This window comes from Chiloscyllium plagiosum, unplaced genomic scaffold (genome assembly GCF_037043375.1).
Source record: "Chiloscyllium plagiosum isolate Xiang-an unplaced genomic scaffold, Cpla_swu_hap1 HiC_scaffold_5, whole genome shotgun sequence".
NCBI lineage: Eukaryota > Metazoa > Chordata > Chondrichthyes > Orectolobiformes > Hemiscylliidae > Chiloscyllium > Chiloscyllium plagiosum.
In genome coordinates this window covers 121,364,719-121,379,743 of record NW_028270143.1, presented here as the reverse complement: position 1 = coordinate 121,379,743, position 15,025 = coordinate 121,364,719, and the positions used below count along the sequence as shown (strand labels likewise).

The 15,025-nt window shown below is 45.5% G+C and overlaps 1 protein-coding gene across 4 annotated transcripts in view; it reads right to left on the bottom strand.

The window, feature by feature from the left end:
* hhatlb (hedgehog acyltransferase like, b) overlaps positions 1 to 14,730 on the bottom strand; it is a 67,670-nt gene extending 52,940 nt beyond the window's left edge. Inside the window, exon 1 of one of the 4 annotated variants that reach the window (XM_043690817.2) lies at positions 14,547 to 14,730. The gene's annotated coding sequence lies outside the window, so the exon portion shown is untranslated. Of the gene's footprint in view, positions 1 to 13,883; positions 14,089 to 14,464; positions 14,485 to 14,546 lie in introns of those variants that run through there. The other 3 variants (XM_043690820.2, XM_043690819.2, XM_043690818.2) reach the window with 3 other exon arrangements.
* Between the last annotated feature and the right edge of the window lie 295 nt (positions 14,731 to 15,025).

Genomic DNA, 15,025 nt, shown 5'->3' with positions numbered 1-15,025 from the left:
GGAGCAAACGCTTTCACCAAATTGCCCCACAATCCCATTTCTTTCCACCGAAAGTTTCTAACCTAATCTCCTGTGTTTGACTGTTTAAAGATTTATAGGACGTGACCATCACTGGTATTTCCACTACCTCCCTGATTATCTTCAAGGAGGTGAGGGGATTGTGTCATTCTTGGCCATTTCAGAAGGGAATTCAGAATCATTGTGATTGTTCAGGGTTAGGACTCAAAGGCTATACAAGGATAGGAAAGGAAATTTAGCACTATTTGCTGCATAGTTTGAGTGATAGTTTGACAAAATGGTGCTCCGTTGACAAACATTTCACATTAAGTGTGTCTTTAGGGATGAAAGTGGGGACTGCAGCATTGAGAGTGTGGTGCTCAGCCTCCAGTGAATAAGGTAAGATAATTTTTAATGATAGTATTCAAACAGTATTACTACTCTGACAGTATCTATCTGTTGCTGCCACACAGTTGATAATATTGCTGGGTAGAAGCCAACTTGATTGACACCATGTCCATCACCTGAAACATTCACTCCCTCCACCGTCGATGCTCAGTAGCAGCAGTGTGTACCATCTACAAGATACACTATGGATATTTACCAAGGCTGATTTGGCAGTATTTTTCTATTGCCCAGAGGGTCAAAAGCAGCACACGCTTTGGGACACCACCAACTCCTCTGAATCACTCCCCTCCTGATCTTGAAAACGTGTGGCTGTCCCTTCACTGTTGCTGGGTCAAAACCCTGAACTCCAGCCATGACAGCATTGGGCCATGGACTGCAGGTGGTTCAAGATAACGGCACACCATCACCTTCTCAAGGGCAGCTAGGATTAGGCAATAAAATGTTGTTCTAGCTAATGATACTTACATCCCACAAAAGAAATCTTTAAATTGTCATGTCTTCTTTTTATTTCAAACTCAGGGGTCTGTTAAATGAGACTGTTAGAATTCTATCTCCATACTGGAAATATATGGGGCCCTTAGTATTTTAAATGGTCTTTGTGAGGCAGCCATTAAACTAACAGATACCAGCTGCCCCCTCCTCCTGTTTACAACATTCAAATAGCGATATGGATTCCCTGTTACAACTGTTGAAATGCTCTAAACAGGAGGGGGTGGAGGGGGTGGGCGGTTGCGGTGGTGGGTAGCAGGTATCTCAATGAGTCTCATTCTCCCCCGTGACTAACATCCATTTTTCACTCATTTGTGAATTACTTAATCATTTCTAGGAGTCCATTGTTTTTTAAGAAGCTAATGACTCCAACACTTCACACAACTCAACTGAATGATTGATAGGTCAGTCAAGGAAGTGTCTTCAAGCAGTAGTAGGGAAGGTTTGAGGAAACCTCCCAGAAAGTGGTGCCTGCCCATTGCACCAATTAGCAGGTGACAGGAATTGAAGAGTGTGTTTGGGAGGATTGGAAGGGAGTAGAGCAGCAGGGGTTAACACTGAGGTGTTACAGAGCTGTGCGGACTGGCTAACACTCACGTTGGAGGTATCGGGTTTTTATATCAATTGATATTAGGAGAAACAGGGCTAGGAGACTAACTGAGTGAGCATTGGAATATTGAAATTTGAGGTGGGAACAATAGATGATTGTCAGAGGCAGGGTGGAGATAGTCACTGGTGCAAAGATTGAAGTAACAGATTTGAATACTGAGCAAGTAAGGAGTCAGAAGTTCAGTTCTGAGTCAATATGGCACTAGTTCGCCAACAGAATCATTGTTTAGCTGACGGCTGTGTCTGGAGAAGGTCAACATATATCTGTCAGGGGCCAGAGATTATGTAGTTAGTCTTCCCAATGTTGAGCTGGGAAAAGCTGTGATTCCACCAATAGTCGATTGACAGTGGGGGCATTCAGAGGGTGGTTACAGAAATGAAGTTGATGTTGCCAGTGTCCATAGGAAAACATTTGTCATGTGGTGCTGCAGCCAAGAGACAGTGTGGAAGTGAAGTGGTCATAGATGGAGTCTTCAAAAAGCTTAAGGTACCGTGTTTGAATAGAACAGAAGTTGAGGTTCTATAGGTGATGGGGAACTAAAGAAGAACCAGTCCCTGGACTGGACAGAAAAGACATCGGGGTAAGCTGATGTGGTTAATTGGCTCAAGAGAAACTCAGGGGTTAGTATGAACAAAGAAAGGCATTACACCACAGTTACAGCAAATATAGTTGGTAATTACGGTTGGGGCATATTCAGTCATGGGAAGGGAAAGTTGAATGGAAAGATACAGATCAAAATTGTAGGAGGAATGAACTTAGATTTATGTAAAAAAATCTAATTCTCTGGAGAGAGAGGATATTAATTTACTAGGACAGGAGAATGGAGGGTTTTTTTCCATGGGGGTGGCAATGACAATTTTTGAGGGATGGGAATGGAGAAGGAACAGTAGTGGATAGAGAAATGAACGCATGGTTGAAATATTGTGAAGGGAACTCCAACAACAGGATGGCTATAGAATCTGCCATCAAATTGTACAAAAGGACATATTTGGGATAAAAGGTCTTTTGTGGGGTTAAATGATTGGAGGTTGAATAGATCAAGGTAAAGCCAAGGAGGTGAAGATTTTTAATTCTATGTATAGGATAATGAGGAATTGATGTGGTATTACAAGGGCAGAGCTGACAGGCAGGGACATTTCAATTTGCAACAGGCCTACATACATCTGAACTTTCAACATGATAATCTTCACAGAATTGGGGAACTGAGAATGGAGGGAATGAATGGAGGCAAGGCTGAGGTGGAGCTATGGATTAGTCACCCTAGATTGAGGAGGAACTTCTGGCCAGGAATGAAGGCCAAGAATCAGTGGTAAGGGATTTAAAGTTATAGAACAGTCAGGTTCAAAAATCAGGTCGTTTTGATTCATAGAATCCCTATAGTTTAGCAGCAGGCCATTCAGCCCATCGAGTCTACACAATCCATTGAAGAGCATCCCACCCAGACCCAAACCCCCATCCTATCCCTATAGCCATGCATTTCCCATGTCCAATCCATCTAAACTGCACATCTTTCAACTGTGGGAGGAAACCAGTATCCAGAAGAAAAACACAGACACGGGGAGAACATGCAGACAGTTGCCAGAGGGTGGAACTGAACCCAGGTCCTTGGTGCTGTGAGGCAGCCATGCTAACCACTGAGCCACCAAGCTTTCCAGAGAGGGGCTTTGCATAGATTCATTGACTCTCTTTATGGCAGAGGTAAATAGATTCCTGACTAACAAGGGAGTTAAAAGTCACAGAGATATGCAGAAGTGCAGTGTTGGGGCCAAATCAGATTGACCAGGAACTTGCTGGACAGCAGAGCAGGCTCGAGGGGCTAAATGGCCTCCTACTGCTTCTAACGTGTGTGTTTGTAAGGGTGTAAGACAAAAATCTTCGGTAGAATGTCTCTTTTAGTGGTCATGATTTGGAGAGGCCGGTGTTGGACTGGGGTGTGCAAAGCTAAAAATCACACAACACCAGGTTATAGTCCAACAGGTTTAATTGGAAGCACTAGCTTTGGGAGCGATGCCTTTCACCTATCACCTGACGAAGGAGCGTCGCTCCGAAAGCTAGTGTGCTTCCAATTAAACCTGTTGGACTATAACCTGGTGTTGTGCGATTTTTAATATTTTAGCAGTGTTATTCATCTATACGTCTGTGAGTGCTGGTTCATTCAAACCAGGCAATTCCTCCATCCCCACAACCCTCCAAGACCTCTGTGCTTCTCCAATTCTGCTGTATTAATGTCCCTGATTTACTCACTCCATATAGTCTTAAATGCTATCCACAAAACCTACCCCTTGAGCAAAGCTTTCGCTCATTTGTCCTAATGTTTTTAATGTGGTTCAGTATCAAGTTTGACCTGCTACAAGGATAGACTAGGATGCTCTGCAGAGAGCCAGCACCACCCTTACTGGCTGAAAGGTCTCTTTCATAGATACAAAGAATCCCTACAGCGTGGAAGCACGTCATTTGGCCCATCAAGTCCATACCGACCCACTGAAGTGCATCCCACCCAGATCCACCCCATTAACCCGATCCCTGTTTTTGCCATGGCCTATCCACCTAACCTGCACATTTTTGGACTATGGAGGGGAAACCAAAGCATCCGGAGGAAATCCACGCAGATACAGGGAGAGAAAGAAAGAGCAAACTCCACACAAAGGGTGGAATTGAACCAGGGTCTGTGGTGCTGTGAGGAAGTAGTGCTAACTACTGAGCCACTATGCTGTCCTAATTAGTCTATGGCCTTTCCTCAGATGAACAGTCTGCCAGCAGAACGTTGACTGTGGGATGAAGGCGGGTCGCCAACACTTGAAGCTTACACCATCCAGGACAAAGCATCCCACTTAATTACTATTCCATCTGCCACCTTCAACAGTCATCTCTCACCACAAAATCTTATACAGCAGTGTGTACCATCTACAAGATGCATTGCAATGACTTACTACATACATTACCCAGCAGGAGTCTCCAATTTGTCATGTTTTTGGACAGGACACCCACAAATACTTCTATTTCGGAGTGAAGAGGGGTAAATTGACTGCCCCTTCTTCATTCAACCCCGCAGTTTATTTGAAAGAGTTCCCTTCTTTCACAGATACGGTTTCCAAATGCAAATAGATTTATAGAGTCAGAGATATACAGCACGGAAACAGATCCTTCAGTCCAACTCATCCATGCCGGCCAGATATTCTCACCTAATCGAGTCCCATTTTCTAGGACTTGGCCCATATCCCTCTAAACCCTTCCTATTCAACTACCCATCCAGATGCCTTTTAAGTGCTGTAATTGTACCAGCTGCCACCACTTCCTCTGGCAGCTCATTCCATACACACACCACCCTCTGCGTGAAAAAGATGTCCCTTTTATATCTTTCCCGTCACCCAAAACCTATGCCCTCTAGAACTAGACTCTCCCATCCCAGGGAAAAAGACCTTGTCTATTTACTTTATCTATGCACCTCATGATTTTATAAACTTCTATAAGGCCACACCTCAGCCGCCGACGCTCCAGGGAAAACAACCCTAGTCTATTCAGCCTCTACCTGTAGCTCAAATCTTCCAATCCTGGCAACATCCTTATAAATAATTTTCAAACCCTTTCAAGTTTCACAATATCCTTCCTCCTATTGGAAAAAGACCAGAATTACATACAATACTCCAAAAATGTCCAGTACATTCTCAACATGACCTCCCACCTCCTATACTCAATGCTCTGACTAATAAGGGAAAGCATATCAAATGCCTTCTTCATTATCCTATTTACCAGTGACTCCACTCATAAAGGAACTATGAACCTGCACTCCAAGGTCTCTTTGTTGGTCCCCTAGACCTTACCATTAAGTGGACAAGTCCTGCCCTGATTTGCCTTTCCAACAATGCAGCATCTCACATTTACCTAATTTAAATTCCATCTGCCACTCCTCAGCCAATTGGCTGAGCTGATCAAAATCTCATTATACTTTGAAGTAACCTTCTTTGCTCTCGAGCACATCTCAAATTTTGGTGTCATTTGCAAAACTTACTAAGTATACATATGGTCACATCCTATAAATGACAAAAATTAGTGGACCCTGCCCCGATCATTTGAGTGCTGCCAGAGTACCACCAACACATCTCCTGCCCCACCAAATGACCATTCTGGACCACTACTAAGCATAAGTCAGGTATGAGATTGAGTGAATCCTTAAGAGTATAAAGGCAGTAGGAATATACTTAAAAAGGAAATCAGGAGGGCAAAAAGGGGACATGACATAGCTTTGGCAAATAGGGTTAAGGAGAATCCAAAGGGTTTTTATAAATAAATACAACAAAAGGGTAACTAGGGAGGGAATAGGGCCCCTTAAAGATCAGCAAAGCCGTCTATGTGTGGAGATGCAAGAGATGGGGGAGATAATCAAGTATTTTACATCAGTATTTACTGTGGAGAAGGACATGAAAGATATAGAATGTGGGGAAATAGATGGTGACGTCTTGAAAAATGTCCATATTACAGAGGTGGTGGCACTGATGTCTTGAAATGAAAGAAAGTAAAGTAGATAAATCCCCAAGATCTGATCAGGTGTGCCCTAGAACTCTGAAAAGCGAGGGAAGTGATTGCTTGGTTCTTTGCCGAGATATTTGTATAATCAATAGTCACAGGTGAGGAGCTGGAAGACTGGACATTGGCTAATATGGTGCCACTATTTAAGAGAGGTGGTAATGAAAAGGTAGGAACTATAGACTGGTGAATCTGACATCGGTGGTGGGCAAGTTGTTGGAGGGAATCCTGAAGGACAGGATGTACACGTATTTGGAAATGCAAAGACTGACTCGGGATAGTCAGCAGACTTTGTGGGAAATCATCTCTCATGAACTTGATTGAGCTTTTTGAAGTAACAAAGAGGATTGATGAGGACAGAGTGATAGACATGATCTATATGGACTTCAGTAAGGTGTTCGACAAGGTTCCCCATGGGAGAGTGGTTAGCAAGGCTAGACCTCATGGAATACAAGGAGAACTAGTCACTTGGATGTTGAACTGGCTTGAAGATAGAAGACAGAGGGTGGTGGAGGAGGGTTGATTTTCTGACTGGAGGCCTGTGACCAGTGGTGTGCCACAGGGATCGATGCTGGGTCCACTATTCATCGTTTATATAAATGATTTGGATGTGAGCATAAGAGGTGTAGTTAGCAAGTTTGCAGATGACACCAAAATTGGAGATGTAGTGGACAGCGAAGAGGGATACCTCAGATTACAACAGGATCTTGACCAGTTGGGCCAATGGGTTGAGAAGTGGCAGACGGAGTTTAATTCTGATAAATGTGAGGTGCTGCATTTTGGGAAAGCAAATCAGACCAGGACTCATACACTTAAGGTCCTAGGGAGTGTTGCTGAACAAAGAGACCTTGGAGTGCAGGTTTATAGGTCCTTGAAAGTAGAGTCGCAGGTAGATAGGATAGTGAAGGCGGCATTTGGTATGCTTTCCTTTATTGGTCATAGCATAGAGTATAGGAGTTGAGAGGTCATGTTGCAGATGTGTAGGACATTGATTAGGCCACTTTAGGAGTATTGCGTGCAATTCTAGTCACCATCCTATTGGAAGGATATTGTGAAACTTGAAAGGGTTCAGGAAAGATTTCACAAGGATGTTGCAGGGGTGGAAGATTTGAGCTATAGGAAGAGGCTGAATAGGCTGTAACTGTTTTCCCTGGAGTGTCAGTGGCTGAGGGGTGACCTTATAGAGGTTTATAAAAATCATGAGTGGCATGGATAGGATAAATAGACAAAGTATTTTCCCTGGGGTGGGGGAAGTCCAGAACTAGAAGGCACAGGTTTAAGGTGCGAGGAGAAAGATATAAAAGGGACCTAAGGGGTAACGTTTTCGCACAGAGGGTGGTGGGTGTATGGAATGAGTTGCAGATGGAGTGGTGGAAGCTGGTACAATTACAGCTGTTAAAAGGCATCTGAATGAGTATATGAATAGGAAAGGTTTAGAGGGACATGGGACTAGATTAGGTTAAGATAACTGGTCAGTGTGGATGAGTTGGATCGAAGGGTCTGTTTCCGTGCTGTACATCTCGATGACATCACGACAACCATCAAAAGATACCTACCACTCCATCTCCTGCCCACACTTTGAAAAATCAGTTCACGACGCTGTGTTCCTCCTCCCAAAAGAGGATGTGCAGGTTAGGTCGATTGGCCATGCTAAATTGCCCATAGGGATGGGAAGGCTAGGTGGATTAGCCATGGGAAATGCAGGGTTACAGGGACTGGGTATGGGGTGGGTCTGGATAGGATGCTCTTTGAATGGTCAGTGTGGACTCAAATCAGCCAAAAGGCTTGCTTCCACACTGCAGACATCCTAATATTCTATATGGCTTTGCATCCTCAAGCTCTCTATCACTGTCACTTACCTGCCATTACCTTTGAGATTATCCTGATTCTATACAAGATGGAGAGGATAAACTTCATTCTGCATCAGAAACTAACAGTATCTGTTGGAAGGACATTAGCCTGGAAGCTTTAAAATGGTGAGTTTGTGTAAAATTACTCATATTGATATATGAAAATACATTAACCATGAAGTATAAACTCAACAAATTATACAAGACATTTTTTTAAAAAAAAAAGATGGAAAGAATCTCAGAATACCATCGTACAAATGCCTAAAGCTTACAGCCACTGGTAATAGGTGAGTGGTTGGTTGTACCAATTCTATGGCATCTACATTCATTCAGCAGTTTCAATAAGAAGGGTTTGAGAGAGATATGGGCCAGATGCTGGCAAATGGGACTAGATTAATTTAAGATAGCTGGTTAGCATGGACAAGTATCTGTTTCCATCTGTATCTCTGTATCTCTGTATTGAAGAACTACAAACAAAATGTCTTTTTAACAATTCAAATTATTCTTTCAGCCCTCAGATCTCATAATCTCACCGCCATTGGGTAAGGTCCCACACCATAATGTCAAGCCCAGGTTGGAGAAGAGAAAAAGGGTGAAGCATAAAGAATGAATAAAAAGAGGAGAGATTTAAGACAACTGAAAAAAAAAAGAGACAGATGGAGAAAGCCTGGACTCACCAATAATGGTGCCCTTTGCCCTCAAAGCGCAATATTTGATCATCACAGGGCAACTGCAAAAATCTAACAGAAGTAAAGAACATCCTATGTTTTGGATTTATGTTTTAAAAGGAATCAAGTTAACTGTTTTCTCGAATTAAAATTAGAGGGGGGGTGTTTATTAGTTACTAAATATGAGAAAAGACAATAAAACATAACATACAGATTAGAAATGTGAATTATCACCAAGATACCGTAGACAGCATCTCCAAATCCATGACCACTTACATCCAGAAGGACATGGGCAGCAGATACATGGGAACACCACCACCTGCAAGTTCCCCTCCAACCATCCTGACTTGGAAATATATTGTCATTCCTTCACTGTCAGTGGGTCAAAACTGCACCCCTTCCCCCACCACCAATCACACCACACAATGGGATTGTGGGTCAACCTACAGCACATGGACTGCAGTGGTTCAAGCATGCAGTTCATCACCACCTTCACAAGGGCAGCTACAGATGGGAAATAAAATGCCCACATACAGAGAATGAATAAAGAAAATACATGCAGCTATGAAACCATTAATTGCGATACAGATTCACTCCCTGGGTATGACCCCAGTTAGGAAGTTTCTTAACTTACAGCAGAAATGATGTCCTCATATCACCATCAGCCATGTGGCCTTCCTCAACTCTATTAAACCAGCATTCTCCCATATTACCACTAAAGCTGCTCAAAGTGAATTGCCTTCTCCATGACAATGTGATAGAGAAGGTGAACTGTGGGAGGCCAACATAAAAATTCTTTTTGAACTGCAACAGGGTCAAACAAGGTGGTTGTGTTCTGGACTTATGCTTTTTGGCATAGTCTTTTTTCAGTCTTGTGTTCAGGTCATCCCCTGAGGATGCCTATTTACATTCCAGAATTGGGTTCAGAAAAGATTTACAAAGGATACTAGAGGATCTGAGCCATTGGTGAGGCTGAACAGGCTGGGGCTGTTTTCCCTGCAGCATCGGAGGCTGAGAGGTGACCTTATAGAGGCTTATAAAATCATGAGGGCCATGAATAGGGTAAATAGTCAAGGTCTTTTTCCCAGGGTAGGGGAGTCCAAAACTAGATGGCAAAGGTTTATGATGAGAGGGGAAAGGTTTAAAAAGGGACCCAAGGGGCAATACTTTCACACACAGGATGGTGCTTGTATGGAATGAGCTGCCAGAGGAAGTAGTGGAGGCTTGTACAATAACTGCATTTAAAAGGCATCTGGATGGGTAGATGAATAAGAAGGGTTTGAGAGAGATATGGGCCAGATGCTGGCAAATGGGACTAGATTAATTTAAGATATCTGGTTGGCATGGACAAGTATCTGTTTCCATGCTGTCTATCTGTATCTCTGTATGGAAAGCCAAGCTGGCTGATAAGTGGGCTTGGAGGATACAGACGCTAGTGCAGCTGAAAATAAATATTTGTGTTCTCTAATTACTCACTCTCCCAGCATGAGATGTTGGACTAGGATCCTACATTCAATATCCTTGTAATTCTAATTCAGAATACATTCTCTCCAGTTCAGAATGTTGGCAGGCTCCTATCTCCTGCACTGTTGAAGAAGCCATGTAACAAGATGAAGTCCTGGGGAATGGAAATCCGGATGGACCCATGGGAGGGGAGGAGAATTAGGTAACTTCCTTACATGGTCATTCCTCATGGCAGCTCCTGCACCAGAATGTCAGCCTGAAGCTTTCTATTCCAGTCTATAACAATGTTCAATTCTGGTCTGCTATAGGAAAGATGTTGTTAAACTTGAAAGGGTTCAGAAATGATTTATAAGGATGTTGGAGGTTGAGCTCTAGAGAGCGGCTGAGGCGGTTTTCCCCGCGAGGGTCCACTTGCAAACTTCTTAGCAAGATAATTGGACAGTTCAAAAGCAAGCTCATACCTTGTCTATCACACTTATAGACAGGTTCAAAACTAAACAGGGGTGGCACAGTGGCTTAGTGGTTAGCACAGAGGACTCAGTGCCAGGGACCCAGGATGTTAACAGCAAGGGTCACACTAACTTGCCAGAACTCACTCAGCACACGTCAAACTTTCTTGGTGTCAGTACAGCAATTCCAGTGTCTTTTGTCATGAGTGTTTGGGATGAAGACAGAGTGGTAGAGGAGAAGGCAAGTTCAAAAACCAGCTTTCAAATTCTGACATCTATAAAACTCGATTACATATTGACACTGTACCTATAGCTCTGCATGGGAATGAGAGATCTACCAGCCTCCCACCTATCCTTACATTGTTATCATTACCTACATGCATTTCTGTTTTAAATCTAGCTCAAATTCACTTTCCATTGGAGACCTGACTCACTCTGCCCACACTGTACTATTTATGCCCGATGGGAAACAACTCTATAAGGATCACAAAACTCTGGGACCAGCAAAACACTCCAGTAATGGTGTTTGTTAGGAATCTGAGCCTTTTGACAAGACTGTGGTTTCAAATCCCACACCTGGAGACTGAAATAGAAAGCTCCAGGCTGACATTCCAGAGCAGAACAGGGGGAGTGCATCACTATCAGAGAGGCCTTTGTAGACCAGAGCTTTAAGCAAGATCCTATTGGTCCTCTCAAATGGGTACAAACAATCCCATGGCATCAGGTTGAAGGAGGGCAAAGGAGCCCGGACCTGTTTTCCTGGCCAGTTAGTGCTCAGTCATACAGCAGGAAACAGACCCTTTGGTCCAACCAGTCTGTGCCAACCATAATCCCAAACTAAACTAGTCCCTTTGCCTGCACCTGGCCCACATCCCTTCAAACATTTCTCATTCATGTTCTTATCTCACATTTCAGCTGGTAGTGCTTTCCGAGCTGAAAGTGTGTTGCTGGAAAAGCGCAGCAGGTCAGGCAGCATCCAAGGAGCAGGAGAATCGACGTTTCGGGCATGAGCCCTTCTTCAGGAATGAGGAAAGGGTGCCAAGCAGGCCAAGATAAAAAGGTAGGGAGGAGGGACTTGGGGGAGGGGCATTGGAAATGCAATAGGTGGAAGGAGGTTAAGGTGAGGGTGATAGGCCGGAGTAGGGGTGGGGGCGGAGAGGTCAAGAAGAAAATTGCAGGTTAGGAAGGTGGTACTGAGTTTGAGGGTTGGGACTGAGACAAGGTGGGAGGAGGGGAAATGAGGAAACGGGAGAAATCTGAGTTTATTCCTTGTGGTTGGAGGGTTCCTAGGCGGAAGATGAGGAGCTCTTCCTCCAGCCGGCGTGTTGCTATGGTCTGGCGATGGAGGAGTCCAAGGACCTGCATATCCTTGGTGGGGTGGGAGGGGGAGTTGAAGTGTTGAGCCACAGGGTGGTTGGGCTGGGTGTCCCAGAGGTGTTCTCTGAAACGTTCTGCAAGTAGGCAGCCTATCTCCCCAATATAGAGGAGGCCACATCGGGTGCAGCGGATGCAGTAAATGATGTGTGTGGAGGTGCAGGTGAATTTGTGGCGGATATGGAAGGATCCCTTGGGGCCTTGGAGGGAAGTAAAGGGGGGGGGGGGGGGGGAGGTGTGGGCGCAAGTTTTGCATTTCTTGCGGTTTGCAGGGGAAGGTGCCGGGAGTGGAGGTTAGGTTGGTGAGGGGTGTGGACCTGACGAGGAGTCACGGAGGGAGTGGTCTTTTCGGAACACTGATAGGGGAGGGAAATATATCCCTGGTGGTGGGGTCCATTTGGAGGTGGCAGAAATGACGACAGATGATACGATGTATCTGGAGGCTGGTAGGGTGGTAGGTGAGGACCAGTGGGGTTCTGTCCTGGTGGTGATTGGCGGGGCTCAAGAGCAGAGGAGCAGGAAGTAGAGGAGATGCAGTGGAGAGCATCGTCGATCACGTCTGGGGTGAAATTGCTGTCTTTGAAGGAGGCGGCCATCTAGGTTGTTCGGTATTGGAACTGGTCCTCCTGGGAGCAGAGGCAGCGGAGACGAAGGAATTGGGAATATGGGATGGCGTTTTTACAGGGGGCAGGGTGGGAGGAGGTGTAGTCTAGGTAGCTGTGGGAGTCGGTCAGTTTATAGTAAATATCCGTGTTGATTTAGTCGCCCGAGATAGAAATGGAAAGGTCTAGGAAGGGGAGGGAGGAGTCTGAGACGGTCCAGGTAAATTTAAGGTCGGGGTGGAAGGTGTTTGTAAAGTGGATAAACTGTTTAACCTCCTCGGGGGAGCACGAGGCAGCACCGATACAGTTATCGATGTAGCGGAGGAAAAGGTGGGGGGTGGTGCCAGTGTAGCTGCAGAAGATGGACTGTTCCACATATCCTACGAAGAGGCAGGCATGGCTGGGGCCCATGCGGGTGCCCATGGCTACTCCTTTGGTTTGGAGGAAGGGGGAGGATTGGAAAGAGAAGTTGTTCAGAGTGACGACCAGTTCAGTCAGTCAAAGGAGGGTGTCAGTGGAAGGGTACTGGTTGGTTCAGCAGGAAAGGAAGAAGCGGAGGGCTTTGAGTCCTTAGTGATGGGGGATGGAGGTGTACAGGGACTGGATGTCCATGGTGAAGATAAGACGTTGGGGACCGGGGAAGTGAAAATCATGGAGGAGGTGGAGGGGGTGGGTGGTGTCCTGAACATAGGTGGGGAGTTCTTGGACTAAGGGGGACAAGACCGTATCGAGGTATGCAGAGAGGAGTTCGGTTGGGCAGGAGCAGGCTGAGACAATGGATCGGCCGGGGCAGTCAGGTTTGTGGATTTTGGGCAGGAGCTAGAAACGGGTGGTGCGGGGTTGTGGGACTATGAGGTTGGAGGCGGTGGTTGGGAGATCCCCCGAGGTGATGAGGTTATTGATGGTCTGGGAGATGATGGTTTGGTGGTGGGAGGTGGGGTCATGGTCAAGGGGGCAGTCAGCAACACGACGGCTGGAGGAAGAGTGCCTCATCTTCTGCCTAGGAACCCTCCAACCACAAGGGATGAACTCAGACTTCTCCAGTTTCCTCATTTCCCCTCTCCCCCCACCTTGTCTCAGTCCCAACCCTCGAACTCAGCACCACCTTCCTAACCTGCAATCTTCTTCCTGACCTCTCCGCCCCCACTCCAGCCTATCACCCTCACCTTAACCTCCTTCCACCTATCGCATTCCCAACGCCCCTCCCCCAAGTCCCTCCTCCCTACCTTTTATCTTAGCCTGCTTGGCACACCTTCCTCATTCCTGAAGGAGGGGCTCATGCCCGAAACGTCGATTCTCCTGCTCCTTGGATGCTGCCTGACCTGCTGCGCTTTTCCAGCGACACATTTTCAGCTCTGATCTCCAGCATCTGCAGTCCTCACTTTCTCCCGTTAGTGCTTTCTGGTCAATCTCACTTTGCTCTCTTTGGGATCTTGCTGTGTACTTACCGAGGGGCACCTTTCCTGCATCACCCAATGGTAAACAGGACTGTAGATTGGCTCTACAAAATTATTTTTTCACAAACCTTACATTTAGACAGGTTGACTGATCATCAATCTACTTTCTTAGAGAGAGAAAGAATCACTTTCTTTCCCTCTTAGTCGTGATGACTGATATTCCGCATTGACTCAACTCGACTCTTAGCTTTAATAAGAGGTCTTAAATGATTAAGCAGCTCCAATGCTTTATAGACTAGGGTGAAGCTGTTTACACAGGGAGTTGTGCAATCCCTCCCTTTAAACGGAGAGCCGGTGAGGGAGCTGCATTAGGGCTGGCTCAGCCGCTGCCTATTTTAAGGCACTGCAGACGCTCTCGCCAGCTGCACCGACACTCGATAGCCATCCGACGGACAATTCGAATCCAATACACCCCCACACCACTCTCCCAAAATAAAAACATGCGGGCGCTTCTCCCCTACAATTCAGCTATCCCTTAACGCATCATTTGCAAATATGCAGCATGCCAGAGGAAAACAAAACTGCTCAGGTTAAACTGTAAACATGCAAACCTAAAAAGAGAGTCACGCAACCTTTTTGCCCATGCATTAGCTAGGCACTTGTATCGATAACACAACGCTGCCGTTTTCGTTTGATCTTCCCTCGTACACTGACCTTGAGTCCAAGTACAGAGCTACACCTTGGAGGTGGGGATACTGAAGTTTATTTTCAAAAATAAAAATAGCCAAAATGACAATCCCTCAGGTCAAACTCATTGCTGCTCCGTCCCAATCATTTCGCTGATGGAATCAGCCCGGGCTGAGAAGCAGAGGTCGGGAGTAGTGAATTATTTTTAAATGCAGCCTAAGCAAAGAAACTTGGCTCATTCTGCTCCACCTCCTCCTGGCAGCTGTCTGTCAAACCCTCCCAGGTTCAACTCTGAGAGGAGAGAAAATGAGAAGCGTCCCTCAACCAGTAGAAATCAACTATCCACTAATGACCTGGTCATTAGCCTCCTCCTTGTCTCCCCGTGAAAGCAGCACAGACGGGGTAACCAGCGAGTAGGTGCAACATCTTTCTTAATCATTTGACTGATTACCTATTTGGTTTCTGTCGTATCCTCATGTAATAGGAACAGGAGTAGGCTATTCAGC